Here is a 14,892-nt window from a genome sequence, read left to right on the forward strand (position 1 = left end):
ACTGCCGACACTGAATTACCTACATTTCCAGGTACAAGTCACAGAGTTGACACTCTTTGGAATCTGAGAAGCTACACTTCACGACACCACAATGAATCATACACATTCTTTAGGACTTACATTGGACATGCAAGGGGGAGACCACAGGCTGACGCTGAGCTTGCTCCTGGTAGCCACACTAGTGACACCATGGAACCCCTGAAACATTATTTTTTTGACAATTAATAAACATTTGGAATGTATTTGAAAACAATCACAACCATGAACTTTGTTACAATTAGGGTCCCTCTTGGTTCTCCACAATGATACTGAGTATGCTCACAAGGGGTTCCCATTGTTGAGTCTTGAAACAAGCATCTTTAAAAGAAAAAAAAAAACTCAGCAAACTACCATTTAAATTTTTTTAATGTTTCTTCACAAATGGTGAAAATACTAAAGTACAGACAATAATAATCATGATGTTGTGGCCAACATTATGAATATGGAATTCTAAATTTAAAACATTTTCTGTTTTTAAAAAATATATCTGGTCATCCATGCAGCTGTGCAGGTCTCCCTAGTAGGGCCGGTCTCTAAGTTCCTGTCCATTCTCGCCTTTATCCGTTTACGCTGGTCCTCCGGGTCCTCCAGGTCCACCCCTTCTTCATTCCATCTGTTCCATCAATGGTCCAGGAGGACTCCAGGTGTAGTGGGAGCTGCGGGCTGCGTTCCTGCCACCCTGCCTCTGGCCTCCTGGCTAGTTCATGCCCCAAAATAACAACACACAAATTGTATTCTTTTAAACACTGCCTGGCCCATTATATCTAGCCCCATCTAAGCTATTCTCACGTATCAATTTAGCCAATTTCTAATAATCTGTCTAGCACTCCAAGGTGCGCTTACCGGGAAGATTCTAGCCTACTTCCATCCTGGGTCAGGGCTTCATGGTGTCTGTTCTGAGAGAAGCTGCCCTGCATCTGAGTTCACTTCCCCTTCCTCCCAGCATTCTGTTCTGTTTACTCCACCCACCTATGTTCGAACCAATGAGGGCCAGGCAATTTTTTTATTAATTAATCAATGACCTTCCTCCATCATCCAGGACCACATCATATTCCTCCACCAAAACGATCTCGGTCCAAGATACTGACAAGTCTGAAGCAATTTGTGTCTTCACCTTTGTCACCTCGGAACATTTCTCCAGCACCACCACGGTCCATAAGTCCGCCTGATCCTCGCTGCATGCCACCAGGGCAGCCTCACCAGGTGAAAACAGAGAGCCACATTATGAAGGTTATTCTCAGCGCACGCCCCCCAACACACACACACACACACACACACATAAAGCTGAGCAGGTCCCCTTTTAAGATTCTCAAACTCGTGGCTTTGAATCACACGGGAAAAAAAAACTACATGATATCAGTGGTTACACTGATAAAATGACCCAGAGCAAACAATTATTTGGGGACTATAAATCAAGACCCTGGCATTAAAAGATAAGTTCTTCTAAAGTGAATAAAAATCAGTGACATATTTAATGAAAACTAACATCTCAAAATTTCCTTAAAGGTTGAAGAAACCAAGCCGGAAGGATTTCTTCCTGCAAATTATGACGACGGCATTGTGCCCCAACCAACCGCCGACACAGAATTACCTACATTTCCAGGTACAAGTCACAGAGTTGACACTCTTTGGAATCTGAGAAGCTACACTTCACGACACCACAGTGAATCACACACATTCTTTAGGACTTACATTGGACATGCAAGGGGGAGACCACAGGCTGACGCTGAGCTTGCTCCTGGTAGCCACACTAGTGACACCATGGAACCCCTGAATCATTATTTTTTTGAAAGTTAATAAACATTTGGAATGTATTTGAAAATAATCACAACCATGAACTTTGTTACAATTAGGGTCCCTCTTGGTTCTCCACAATGATACTGAGTATGCTCACAAGGGGTTCCCATTGTTGAGTCTTGAAACAAGCATCTTTAAAAGAATAAAAAAACTCAGCAAACTACCATTTAAGTTTTTTTAATGTTTCTTCACAAATGGTGAAAATACTAAAGTACAGACAATAATAATCATGATGTTGTGGCCAACATTATAAATATGGAATTCTAAATTTAAAACATTTTCTGGTTTTGAAAAATAAATCTGGTCATCCATGCAGCTGTGCACGTCTCCCAAGTAGGGCCGGTCTCTAAGTTCCTGTCCATTTTCGTCTTTATCCGTTTACGCAGGTCCTCCGGGTCCTCCAGGTCCACCCCTTCTTCATTCCATCTGTTCCATCAATGGTCCAGGAGGACTCCAGGTGTAGTGGGAGCTGCGGGCTGCGTTCCTGCCACCCTGCTCCTGGCCACTTGGCTAGCTCATGCCCCAAAATAACAACACACAAACTGTATTCTTTTAAACACTGCCTGGCCCATTATATCTAGCCCCTTCTAGGCTAATTCTCACGTATTAATTTAGCCAATTTCTCATAATCTGTGTAGCACCCCAAGGTGCGCTTACCGGGAAGATTCTAGCCTACTTCCATCCTGGGTCAGAGCTTCATGGCATCTGCTCTGAGAGGAGCTGCCCTGCATCTGAGTTCACTTCCCCTTCCTCCCAGCTTTCTGTTCCGTTTACTCCAGCCACCTATGTTCAAACCCATGAGGGCCAGGCAGTTTATTTATTAATTAATCAATGACCTTCCTCCATCACCCAGGACCACGTCATATTCCTCCACCAAAACGATCTCGGTCCAGGATACTGACAACTCTGAAGCCATTTTTGTCTTCACCTTTGCCACCTGGGAACATTTCTCCAGCACCACCACGGTCCATAAGTCCGCCTGATCCTCGCTGCATGCCAACAGGGCAGCCTCACCAGGTGAAAACAGAGAGCCACCTTATGAAGGTTATTCTCAGCCCATGTTTCCCAACACACACACACACACACACACACACATAAAGCTGAGCAGGTCCCCTTTTAAGATTCTCAAACTCGGGGCTTTGAATCACACAGAAAGGAAGCAAAAATTACACGATATCAGTGGTTACAGTGATAAAATTTCCCAGAGCAAAGAATTAATTGAAGACTATAAATCAAGACCCTGGCATTAAAAGATAAGTTCTTCTAAAGTGAATAAAAATCAGTGGCATATTTAATGAAAACTAACATCTCAAAATTTCCTTAAAGGTTGAAGAAACCAAGCCGGAAGGATTTCTTCCTGCAAATTATGACGACGGCATTGTGCCCCAACCTACCGCCGACACAGAATTACCTACATTTCCAGGTACAAGTCACAGAGTTGACACTCTTTGGAATCTGAGAAGCTACACTTCCCGACACCACAATGAATCACACACATTCTTTAGGACGTACATTGGACATGCAAGGGGGAGACCACAGGCTGACGCTGAGCTTGCTCCTGGTAGCCACACTAGTGACACCATGGAACCTCTGCAACATTATTTTTTGACAGTTAATAAACATTTGGAATGTATTTGAAAATAATCACAACCATGAACTTTGTTACAATTAGGGTCCCTCTTGGTTCTCCACAATGATTATGCATATGCTCACAAGGGGTTCGCATTGTCGAGTCTTAAAACAAGCATCTTTAAAAGAAAAAAAAAATCTCAGCAAACTACCATTTAAGTTTTTTTAATGTTTCTTCACAAATGGTGAAAATACTAAAGTGCAGACAATAATAATCATGATGTTGTGGCCAACATTATAAATATGGAATTCTAAATTTAAAACATTTTCTGGTTTTAAAAAATAAATCTGGTCATCCATGCAGCTGTGGAGGTCTCCCAAGTAGGGCCGGTCTCTAAGTTCCTGACTGTTCTCGCCTTTATCCGTTTACGCAGGCCCTCCAGGTCCTCCAGGTACACCCCTTCTTCATTCCATCTGTTCCTTCAGTGGTCCAGGAGGACTCCAGGTGTAGTGGGAGCTGCGGGCTGCGTTCCTGCCACCCTGCTCCTGGCCACTTGGCTAGCTCATGCCCCAAAATAACAACACACAAACTGTATTCTTTTAAACACTGCCTGGCCCATCGTATCTAGCCCCTTCTAGGCTAATTCTCACGTATTAATTTAGCCAATTTCTCATAATCTGTGTAGCACCCCAAGGTGCGCTTACCGGGAAGATTCTAGCCTACTTCCATCCTGGGTCAGAGCTTCATGGCATCTGCTCTGAGAGGAGCTGCCCTGCATCTGAGTTCACTTCCCCTTCCTCCCAGCTTTCTGTTCCGTTTACTCCAGCCACCTATGTTCAAACCCATGAGGGCCAGGCAGTTTATTTATTAATTAATCAATGACCTTCCTCCATCACCCAGGACCACGTCATATTCCTCCACCAAAACGATCTCGGTCCAGGATACTGACAACTCTGAAGCCATTTTTGTCTTCACCTTTGCCACCTGGGAACATTTCTCCAGCACCACCACGGTCCATAAGTCCGCCTGATCCTCGCTGCATGCCAACAGGGCAGCCTCACCAGGTGAAAACAGAGAGCCACCTTATGAAGGTTATTCTCAGCCCATGTTTCCCAACACACACACACACATAAAGCTGAGCAGGTCCCCTTTTAAGATTCTCAAACTCGGGGCTTTGAATCACACAGAAAGGAAGCAAAAATTACACGATATCAGTGGTTACAGTGATAAAATTTCCCAGAGCAAAGAATTAATTGAAGACTATAAATCAAGACCCTGGCATTAAAAGATAAGTTCTTCTAAAGTGAATAAAAATCAGTGGCATATTTAATGAAAACTAACATCTCAAAATTTCCTTAAAGGTTGAAGAAACCAAGCCGGAAGGATTTCTTCCTGCAAATTATGACGACGGCATTGTGCCCCAACCTACCGCCGACACAGAATTACCTACATTTCCAGGTACAAGTCACAGAGTTGACACTCTTTGGAATCTGAGAAGCTACACTTCCCGACACCACAATGAATCACACACATTCTTTAGGACGTACATTGGACATGCAAGGGGGAGACCACAGGCTGACGCTGAGCTTGCTCCTGGTAGCCACACTAGTGACACCATGGAACCTCTGCAACATTATTTTTTGACAGTTAATAAACATTTGGAATGTATTTGAAAATAATCACAACCATGAACTTTGTTACAATTAGGGTCCCTCTTGGTTCTCCACAATGATTATGCATATGCTCACAAGGGGTTCCCATTGTCGAGTCTTAAAACAAGCATCTTTAAAAGAAAAAAAAAATCTCAGCAAACTACCATTTAAGTTTTTTTAATGTTTCTTCACAAATGGTGAAAATACTAAAGTGCAGACAATAATAATCATGATGTTGTGGCCAACATTATAAATATGGAATTCTAAATTTAAAACATTTTCTGGTTTTAAAAAATAAATCTGGTCATCCATGCAGCTGTGGAGGTCTCCCAAGTAGGGCCGGTCTCTAAGTTCCTGACTGTTCTCGCCTTTATCCGTTTACGCAGGCCCTCCAGGTCCTCCAGGTACACCCCTTCTTCATTCCATCTGTTCCTTCAGTGGTCCAGGAGGACTCCAGGTGTAGTGGGAGCTGCGGGCTGCGTTCCTGCCACCCTGCTCCTGGCCACTTGGCTAGCTCATGCCCCAAAATAACAACACACAAACTGTATTCTTTTAAACACTGCCTGGCCCATTGTATCTAGCCCCTTCTAGGCTAATTCTCACGTATTAATTTAGCCAATTTCTCATAATCTGTGTAGCACCCCAAGGTGCGCTTACCGGGAAGATTCTAGCCTACTTCCATCCTGGGTCAGAGCTTCATGGCATCTGCTCTGAGAGGAGCTGCCCTGCATCTGAGTTCACTTCCCCTTCCTCCCAGCTTTCTGTTCCGTTTACTCCAGCCACCTATGTTCAAACCCATGAGGGCCAGGCAGTTTATTTATTAATTAATCAATGACCTTCCTCCATCACCCAGGACCACGTCATATTCCTCCACCAAAACGATCTCGGTCCAGGATACTGACAACTCTGAAGCCATTTTTGTCTTCACCTTTGCCACCTGGGAACATTTCTCCAGCACCACCACGGTCCATAAGTCCGCCTGATCCTCGCTGCATGCCAACAGGGCAGCCTCACCAGGTGAAAACAGAGAGCCACCTTATGAAGGTTATTCTCAGCCCATGTTTCCCAACACACACACACACACACACACACACACACATAAAGCTGAGCAGGTCCCCTTTTAAGATTCTCAAACTCGGGGCTTTGAATCACACAGAAAGGAAGCAAAAATTACACGATATCAGTGGTTACAGTGATAAAATTTCCCAGAGCAAAGAATTAATTGAAGACTATAAATCAAGACCCTGGCATTAAAAGATAAGTTCTTCTAAAGTGAATAAAAATCAGTGGCATATTTAATGAAAACTAACATCTCAAAATTTCCTTAAAGGTTGAAGAAACCAAGCCGGAAGGATTTCTTCCTGCAAATTATGACGACGGCATTGTGCCCCAACCTACCGCCGACACAGAATTACCTACATTTCCAGGTACAAGTCACAGAGTTGACACTCTTTGGAATCTGAGAAGCTACACTTCCCGACACCACAATGAATCACACACATTCTTTAGGACGTACATTGGACATGCAAGGGGGAGACCACAGGCTGACGCTGAGCTTGCTCCTGGTAGCCACACTAGTGACACCATGGAACCTCTGCAACATTATTTTTTGACAGTTAATAAACATTTGGAATGTATTTGAAAATAATCACAACCATGAACTTTGTTACAATTAGGGTCCCTCTTGGTTCTCCACAATGATTATGCATATGCTCACAAGGGGTTCCCATTGTCGAGTCTTAAAACAAGCATCTTTAAAAGAAAAAAAAAATCTCAGCAAACTACCATTTAAGTTTTTTTAATGTTTCTTCACAAATGGTGAAAATACTAAAGTACAGACGGAATTCTAAATTTAAAACATTTTCTGGTTTTAAAAAATAAATCTGGTCATCCATGCAGCTGTGCAGGTCTCCCTAGTAGGGCCTGTCTCTTAGTTCCTGTCCATTCTCGCCTTTATCCGTTTACGCAGGTCCTGCGAGTCTTCCAGGTCCACCCCTTCTTCATCCATCTGTTCCATCAATGATCCAGGAGGACTCCAGGTGTAGTGGGTGCTGCGGGCTGCGTTCCTGCCACCCTGCTCCTGGCCACCTTGCTAGCTCATGCCCCAAAATAACAACACACAAACTGTATTCTTTTAAACACTGCCTGGCCCATTATATCTAGCCCCTTCTAGGCTAATTCTTACGTATTAATTTAGCCAATTTCTAATAATCTGTGTAGCACCCCAAGGTGCGCTTACCGGGAAGATTCGAGCCTACTTCCATCCTGGGTCAGGTCTTCATGGCGTCTGCTCTGAGAGGAGCTGCCCTGCATCTGAGATCACTTCCTCTTCTTCCCAGCATTCTGTTCTGTTTACTCCACCCACCTATGTTCGAACCAATGAGGGCCAGGCAGTTTTTTTATTAATTAATCAATGACCTTCTTCCATAACCCAGGACTGTAGTGGTAGCTGCAGGCTTCTTCCCATAGCCCGGCTCCGGCATGGTTAGCTCTCTACCCGAAATAACAATACACAAACTCTATTCATTTAAACACTGCCTGACCCATTTCTGTTCATGTGTGTAGCCCCCCAAGGTGCGCTTACCGGGGAGATTCTAGCCTATGTCCATCCTGGGTCAGAGCTTCATCGCATCTGCTCTGGAGAGGAGAGCATCGTGTCTGTCTCTCAGAGGACCTGCCCTTCATCTGAGCTCACTTCCTCTTCCTCCCAGCATTCTGTTCTGTTTACTCCACCCACCTATGTTCTAACCTATGAGGGCCAAGCCATTTCTTTATTTTTAACCAAAGACCTTCCTCCATTATTTCCCCTTTTTCTGTTTCAACAAAAAACAGGAAGGCTTTAACTTTAACATAGCAAAATTACATGTAACAAAACAGTTATCAAGTAAAAATTACAATATTTACATCTATTTTATCTTTATCATAACTAAGGAAAACTATAACTATATATTCTTCAACTCTATCAAAGACTTGAGAAGGATACAATATTACCTAAGTAAATGTGAAGTAAGCAACTTACAAAACTCTAGAAATCACAGAGTCATCTTGCTACCTGGACAGTCACCCAAAGTTCTTTTGTACCATTGGGGCATCCATCTTCGGCCTACAGGCCCATAGTTTCGAGCAGACATTTCCATGAAGCAGGAAATTTCAAAGGCAGTTCCGTCACTATCTGCTGTGTCCTGCAGAATGTCTCGCAGACTCTTTCATGAATCAGGAACCCTGAAAGATCATCTCACCTTTAGGCAAGTTCAGTAGTCCTCTCTGTGTGGGTTCTCTGTGTCCAGTTTATGCAGTAGTCCAGGCAAGAGCAGTTTCTTGCCCAAATGGCTATCAAACTCCATAAGGTGCCTCTTCGATGCCCATCTTCTTCTTGAAGTAGATTGGTGCTGCCAGGAGCAGAGTGTCTCATTGTCATGAAAAACTCTAAGTTATTAAAATATTTAAAATGCCATATTCTATAATCTTTGAAAGATATGAAGAAAGCCTATCTAAAATATATGTATGTACATCTAGAAAATCTAACTAACATGACTACAAGCTTGACTATTATTGATAATTATCCATTAACAACCTATATACATTACATTTTTAAGTGAACTACACGATCACAATACCTTAATCAATATCAGAAATAGATATACATATAATAAAATTGACCTTAAAATAATGTCAGTAAACCAAGATTCATATCAATGCAAATTATTCACATCTATATCATCTCCCCCTTTAAATGTAAAAGAACATTTATAAACAATATATGAGAACATGGGCACAGTTTTTTCTCTCCAAACTACTTCCTGCTGAATGGGGGCACTGTTATTCGGGTATTTTATGGGATAACCTGTCTGCTAGGTTCATTTCAGTTGGCAGTTGAGCGAAGCAATTTTTTAAGGGTGTTCACAGCAACCTTTCAGGAGGGCGTGGTCTATCATACCATATTGGGATCGAAGAAGCAATCCATTGAGTCTCATTCTCTGTGAAAACAAAAGAAGAATCTCTTTTCCAAAATATATCCTTAGATCCAAATTCTGAAGTCAAGGTATTTTGTAAATATCTATCTTGGATTAGTTCAGCAACATTTATAAACAAATATCTTTTAGCAGCTGTTGCTCCTTCCTCAGCATTCAAACAATTCAAACAGAGCATAATAGCATATAGTATCAAGATTCTCATTGTAATTTACATCTTTGTGCGGCTTTATTTTAACCTCTATTTCGTTTACTTTTACTTCTATTTTATATTTTCTGTATATCTTCGTCCTGGAATAACTCTTTAGACCAGGCTGTCCTTGAACTCTCAGAGATCCATCTGTCTCTGCCTCCCAGGCATTGGGATTAAAGGTGTGTGCTACCACACCTTGAAGTCTCAGAGGTAAATCTCCCTCTGCCTCCCAAGTGTTGGGATTAAAGGTGTGTACTACCACACCCAACTACTTTCTTTCTTCCTTATTTTTGGTTTCTTTTCTTTTTTTTTTTTTTACTTTTAAGAACTTTAACATTTAGTCTACATATATTTTTAAGTACACTGTAAATCATTTAAAGGTTTTCTTTGTCTTTGAATCTCTCTTTACTGTATCTCTCTCTTTTTCTGACCACACGAGCCTTTAAATTACTGAGCAATATGGGTAGGATTAAAGCCGTGGCTTTGCCAGCTAGATCCAGCCCATTCCTTAGCTTTCCAGCCTCATGGTGGAGATACCGGCTGTAGCCATGTTTATCACCACAACTCTGTGGCGTTACAAGGTCCTTGCCAGCAAACAAGCTACAACACTCAAATGCTCTCTCTGTAGCTGACCTCCTGCCTTAAAGAGTCAGAGTTTGCCCTGGCAGTATGGCCCACAAAGCCAACATTTTAAAACAGCACAACTTTTTTCCTGCTACAGCTGAAAACAAACAAGCATTCAGTCAGCTTTCATCAATACCATTTAAGTGTTTTGTGGCAGGACCTCTTAAGAGCTGCAGAGTTTTGCCACTAAAGCTGAGCCAGGAATCCTCTTAGATGAGAACGCTTGCTTGCATCTAGCAAGCAGAGCAGACCCAAGAAATTGCTGCTACGAAGAAAACATGCTTTACTCTATTCTTTCCCAAGCTTTCTCAGTCTTTCTGTAGATTCAAAGCCCCATGTCTGGGCGCCATTCTGTAGTGGGAGCTGCAGGCCTCTTCCCATATCCCAGCTCCCGCATGGTTAGCTTTCTACCTGAAATAACAATACACAAACTCTATTCATTTAAATACTGCTTGACCCATTTCTGTTCATGTGTGTAGCACCCCAAGGTGCGCTTACCGGGAAGATTCTAGCCTACGTCCATCCTGGGTCAGAGCTTCATCGCATCTGCTCTGGAGAGGAGAGCATGGCGTCTGTCTCTCAGAGGAGCTGCCCTGCATCTGAGATCACTTCCTCTTCCTCCCAGCATTCTGTTCTGTTTACTCCACCCACCTATGTTCGAACCAATGAGGGCCAGGCAGTTTTTTTATTAATAAATCAATAACCTTCCTCCATCACCCAGGACCACGTCATATTCCTCCACCAAAACGATCTCGGTCCAAGATACTGACAACTCTGAAGCCATTTGTATCTTCACCTTTGCCACCTCGGAACATTTCTCCAGCACCACCACGGTCCATAAGTCCGCCTGATCCTCGCTGCATGCCACCAGGGCAGCCTCACCAGGTGAAAACAGAGAGTCACTTTATGAAGGTTATTCTCAGCCCACCTCCCCCTCCACACACACATAAAGCTAAGCAGGTCCCCTTTTAAGATTCTTAAACTCTGGGCTTTGAATCACACAGAAAGGAAGCAAATGTTACACGGTATCAGTGGTTATAGTGATAATATTTCCCGGAGCAAACAAATATTTGGGGACTATAAATCCAGACCCTGGCATTAACAGATAAGTTCATCTAAAGTGAATAAAAATCAGTGACATATTTAATGAAAACTAACATCTCAAAATTTCCTTAAAGGTTGAAGAAACCAAGCCGAAAGAATTTCTTCCTGCAAATTTTGAAGATGGCATTGTGTCCCAACCTACCGCTGACACTGAATTACCTACATTTCCAGGTACAAGTCACAGAGTTGACACTCTTTGGAATCTGAGAAGCTACACTTCACGACACCACAATGAATCACACACTTTCTTTAGGACTTACACTGGGCGTTAAGGGGAAGATCACATGCTGATGCTGAACTTGCTCCTGGTAGCCACACTGGTGACATCATTGACCCTCTGCAACATTATTTTTTGACAGTTAATAAGCATTTGAAATGTTTTTGAAGACAATCACAACCATGAACTTTGTTACAATTAGGGGCCCTCTTGGTTTTCCACAATGATACTGAGTATGATCACAAGAGTTCCCATTGTTAAGGTAAAACAAAGATCTTTAAAAGAACAAAAAATCTCAGCAAACTACTATTTAACTTGTTTTAATGTTTCTTCACAAATGGTGAAAACACTAAAGTACAGACAGTAATGATCATGATGTTGTGGCCAACATTATAAATATGGAATTCAAAATTAAAACATTTTCTGGTTTTAAAAAATGAATCTGGTCATCCATGCAACTCTGCAGGTCTTTAGTAGGGCTGGTCTCTAAGTTCCTGACCGTGCTTGCCTTTATCCATTACGTTGGTCTTCCATGTTCTCCATGTCCACATCTTCTTCATTCCATCTGTTCCATTAATGATACAGGAGGACCCCCAGGACCATGTCGTATTTCTCCACCACGTTCACCTCAGTCCAAGCTATGGCCACCTCAGAAGTCACGTTTCTCTCCACCTCTGCTACCTCAGAACATTTCTCCAGGACCACCACAATCCAATAGTCCAACTCTTCTTCCCTGCATGCCACCACTGCCGCCTTGGCAACGATCACATCCAGGAGGTTGGAAGGGTTGAGGGAGGAAGCCTCAGGTTTGGGTTCTTACACTGGTTGCATTCTGTTCTCCAGGTCAAGTTCTGGGTTCCACAGCCCTGCATGGGATACTGCCAATCTCCGGCTTAGTGCTGGACATTTCCTCCTCCAGAGGGGGTCCCTCAGGAGCCCCATGGTTTTTATGGTGGGGAAGCCCCCTTGTCTCCTCCAATGCCTCCCATGTGACCAATGGGTCCATTGGGACCTCTTGGGCTATTATGACCTCCACGGAATGGTGGTGGCATCCCTCTGCCCTCATGAGGTGGCATGCCACTCCACATGCTATTCTTTGGAGGCTTCTTTCGGGCAAGAGAAGCTTTAAGTTTGCTTCCTTGAAAATCTTTTCCATCAAACCATTCCACAGCAACCTTGGCAGTTGGCAGATCTTCCTAGGCCACTGTGGCGTCACCTTTAGGCTTTCCTCTCTCCTTATCCAAATAGATGTGGATCATGCGTTGCCCAGTTCTCTTGTTCATCTTCACAACCCCACACTGCTTACAGAAGTCTGCCAGACCATCCAGACTCACATTGTCATTTAAACCTTGCACATAAATTGCACTGTTGTCAGAATCTTCATCAGGATCTATAGGAAGGCCTAGATCAGGACCTGGTCCTTCATCCATGGGTCCACCGGGCTTACTGATGCCACCTCGCTCTCTAGAGCCCATTCCACTGAGTCTTCCTCCCCGCCCACCTCTGCTCATGCCTCCATGATTAAATCCCCTCCTTCTCCTCTCCCAGTTGTAAGGGCCACTCATGCTCTGGTTCTCTCCTTGTCCGGAAAATCCTCCAGACTCCTGCTCCCGACACCATGTGGTGTGGTCCTGTCGGAATGAACTCTGCTCCCCGTAGCTGCTGCTCTGTTGGCTATATTGACTTGGAGCCTGGCTGTAGGATCCAGTCTGAGGGGGTTAACTAGTGGGAGGCTGCTGCCCATATAGCTGCTTTGTTGACCCATAGCTACTCTGCTGTCCATAGTTGCTAGGTTGCCCATAGATGTTCTGCTGAGAGTAACTGCTCTGATCGTAACTAGTTGGCTGTGAAGAGGAAGATAGGATGTGTAGGAGGATAGGGTGGAGGTGCAGTGACTGGCTGCATGGGGTAGCTCCCAGGTACCTGGGGCTATCTGTAATTACTCTGTCCATACCCTAGGCTGGGCTGGTTATAACCCCCTGTGCTAGATTGAGGTTCACTAGTCTCAGTGGGCAGTTACCATCCTGTGGTCTTGCAGGTGCAGCGGCTGCTGGCTGCTGGCCATAGGCTGGGTAGGCAGGCTGGGTGCCATATGCAGACTGAGCTGCACAAGAGGCTTGGGTTGTGGTGACTGGAGCAGTGGTGGTGTCATAAGCACCAGTGCCACATCCTTGTACAGGCTGGCTGTATGCCTGGGGGCAGTTGGAGTGGTATCACCTTGGGAGGCTGTCCAGAAGAAGTTGCATATGCAGTCTGCCTGTAGGTGGCAGTGCTCTGAGCCTGGGTAGAGCTGACATCAGTAGGCTGTCCATAGGTTCCATAGCTTTGTTTCCCATACGCCTGGGTGGTCTGTGCATATCGTTGAGTTGGCTGGGCTGTGTAAGCACTGTAGCCCTGCTGGGCTGCAGCTTGGCTGTAGGTACTGTAATCTGTGAACGCCATTTTCTCGCCTTTCTCCTCGTTCTCTCCCCCTCAGCAACATTCTGACCCTGTTCTTGAAACTTGCTTAGAAGAGAACACAAGTGTGGTAGCTTCACTACTGATCAGGAATCTGCTCTTGTTCATGTTCCAGGTGACACTTTCGACCCTCATAGTGCTAATGAGTATTTCAGTGCTACCAGTCCAGCTGAATACACCCACTATGCAACTCACTCCAAGGGTCTGCCGCTTTGGGAAGCAACAATGGCACTGCTCATGGTAACAACAGGAATATGGTTTCTGAAATTTGTGTCAACAGTGATGATGTGGGTATTCAACCTAATTTAACACGTGACATGCATTAAAATGAGTTTAACAAGGTAAGTTAGACCACAGCAGTGGTTTAAAATAGATGCTGATTTATGCACTAGAAATCCATTTCTCTTTGGCTCCAATACATATCATAAATAAATTTTGTGCTATATTTAGGACTCTTTAGTCATTACCTAAAACTAGAAAAAAAGGTTATCTTTTCCAATCATATTGAAAATACATCTAACATGAAACTTGTGTTGTCTGAATGGCTAATCAGAGAAATGTAACCGTTAGATATTAGTTTCTATTTTTCTCTGTCCATACACTGTGACTTATGTGGATAGCATCATTTTGGAAATAAACACCCCCAAAGAACCAACATGTGAGAATAAAGCCAATGAAATGAGACTCCACATTGTCACCACTTCTCAACTACAATGACATTCATTGTGACATGACACTACATAAGATTCTACTGGTGACGCCTCTGTTACTGCTCATCCTGTCGCTGCCACCAGTGATGTTCTTGATACTACTGATAATTCTTGCTTTTCTTTCTAGTTGCTGCTGAAGCCTATGAGGAGCTACTACTGACAACAATGACAATTTCTGGAATATTTAAGAAAATTTATAAAATTTAATGCTAAATATTTCTTGACACCGTATATATTGATTTCAGTATATAATAGTTTTTTCATTAAAATATGTTTTAAAAATATTTTAAACTGTTTCTTGGTATTGTACAAACTGTTGACATGATGTCTTGGTGACATGTTTAAGGAGAAAGCTTCTATAATACCTATCAGAGATAGAACAGATATTTTCTCTACGGTGTCCTCAGAATCTGAGATTCTTTCTTCTATCTCTCGTATTCTATTGATTATGCTTATTTCTGTAGTCTCTGCTCGTTGACCTAGATTTTCCATATCCAGCTGGTCCTCAGTTTGTGTTTTCTTCCTTGCTTCCATTTCAGTTTTCAATCCTTGAACTGT

The 14,892-nt window shown here is 43.2% G+C and overlaps 1 pseudogene; it reads right to left on the reverse strand.

Moving 5' to 3' along the window:
• Positions 1 to 556: 556 nt before the first annotated feature.
• LOC130875695 (RNA-binding protein EWS-like) lies at positions 557 to 13,819 on the reverse strand (annotated as a pseudogene).
• Positions 13,820 to 14,892: the final 1,073 nt, after the last annotated feature.

This window comes from Chionomys nivalis, chromosome 6 (genome assembly GCF_950005125.1).
Source record: "Chionomys nivalis chromosome 6, mChiNiv1.1, whole genome shotgun sequence".
NCBI lineage: Eukaryota > Metazoa > Chordata > Mammalia > Rodentia > Cricetidae > Chionomys > Chionomys nivalis.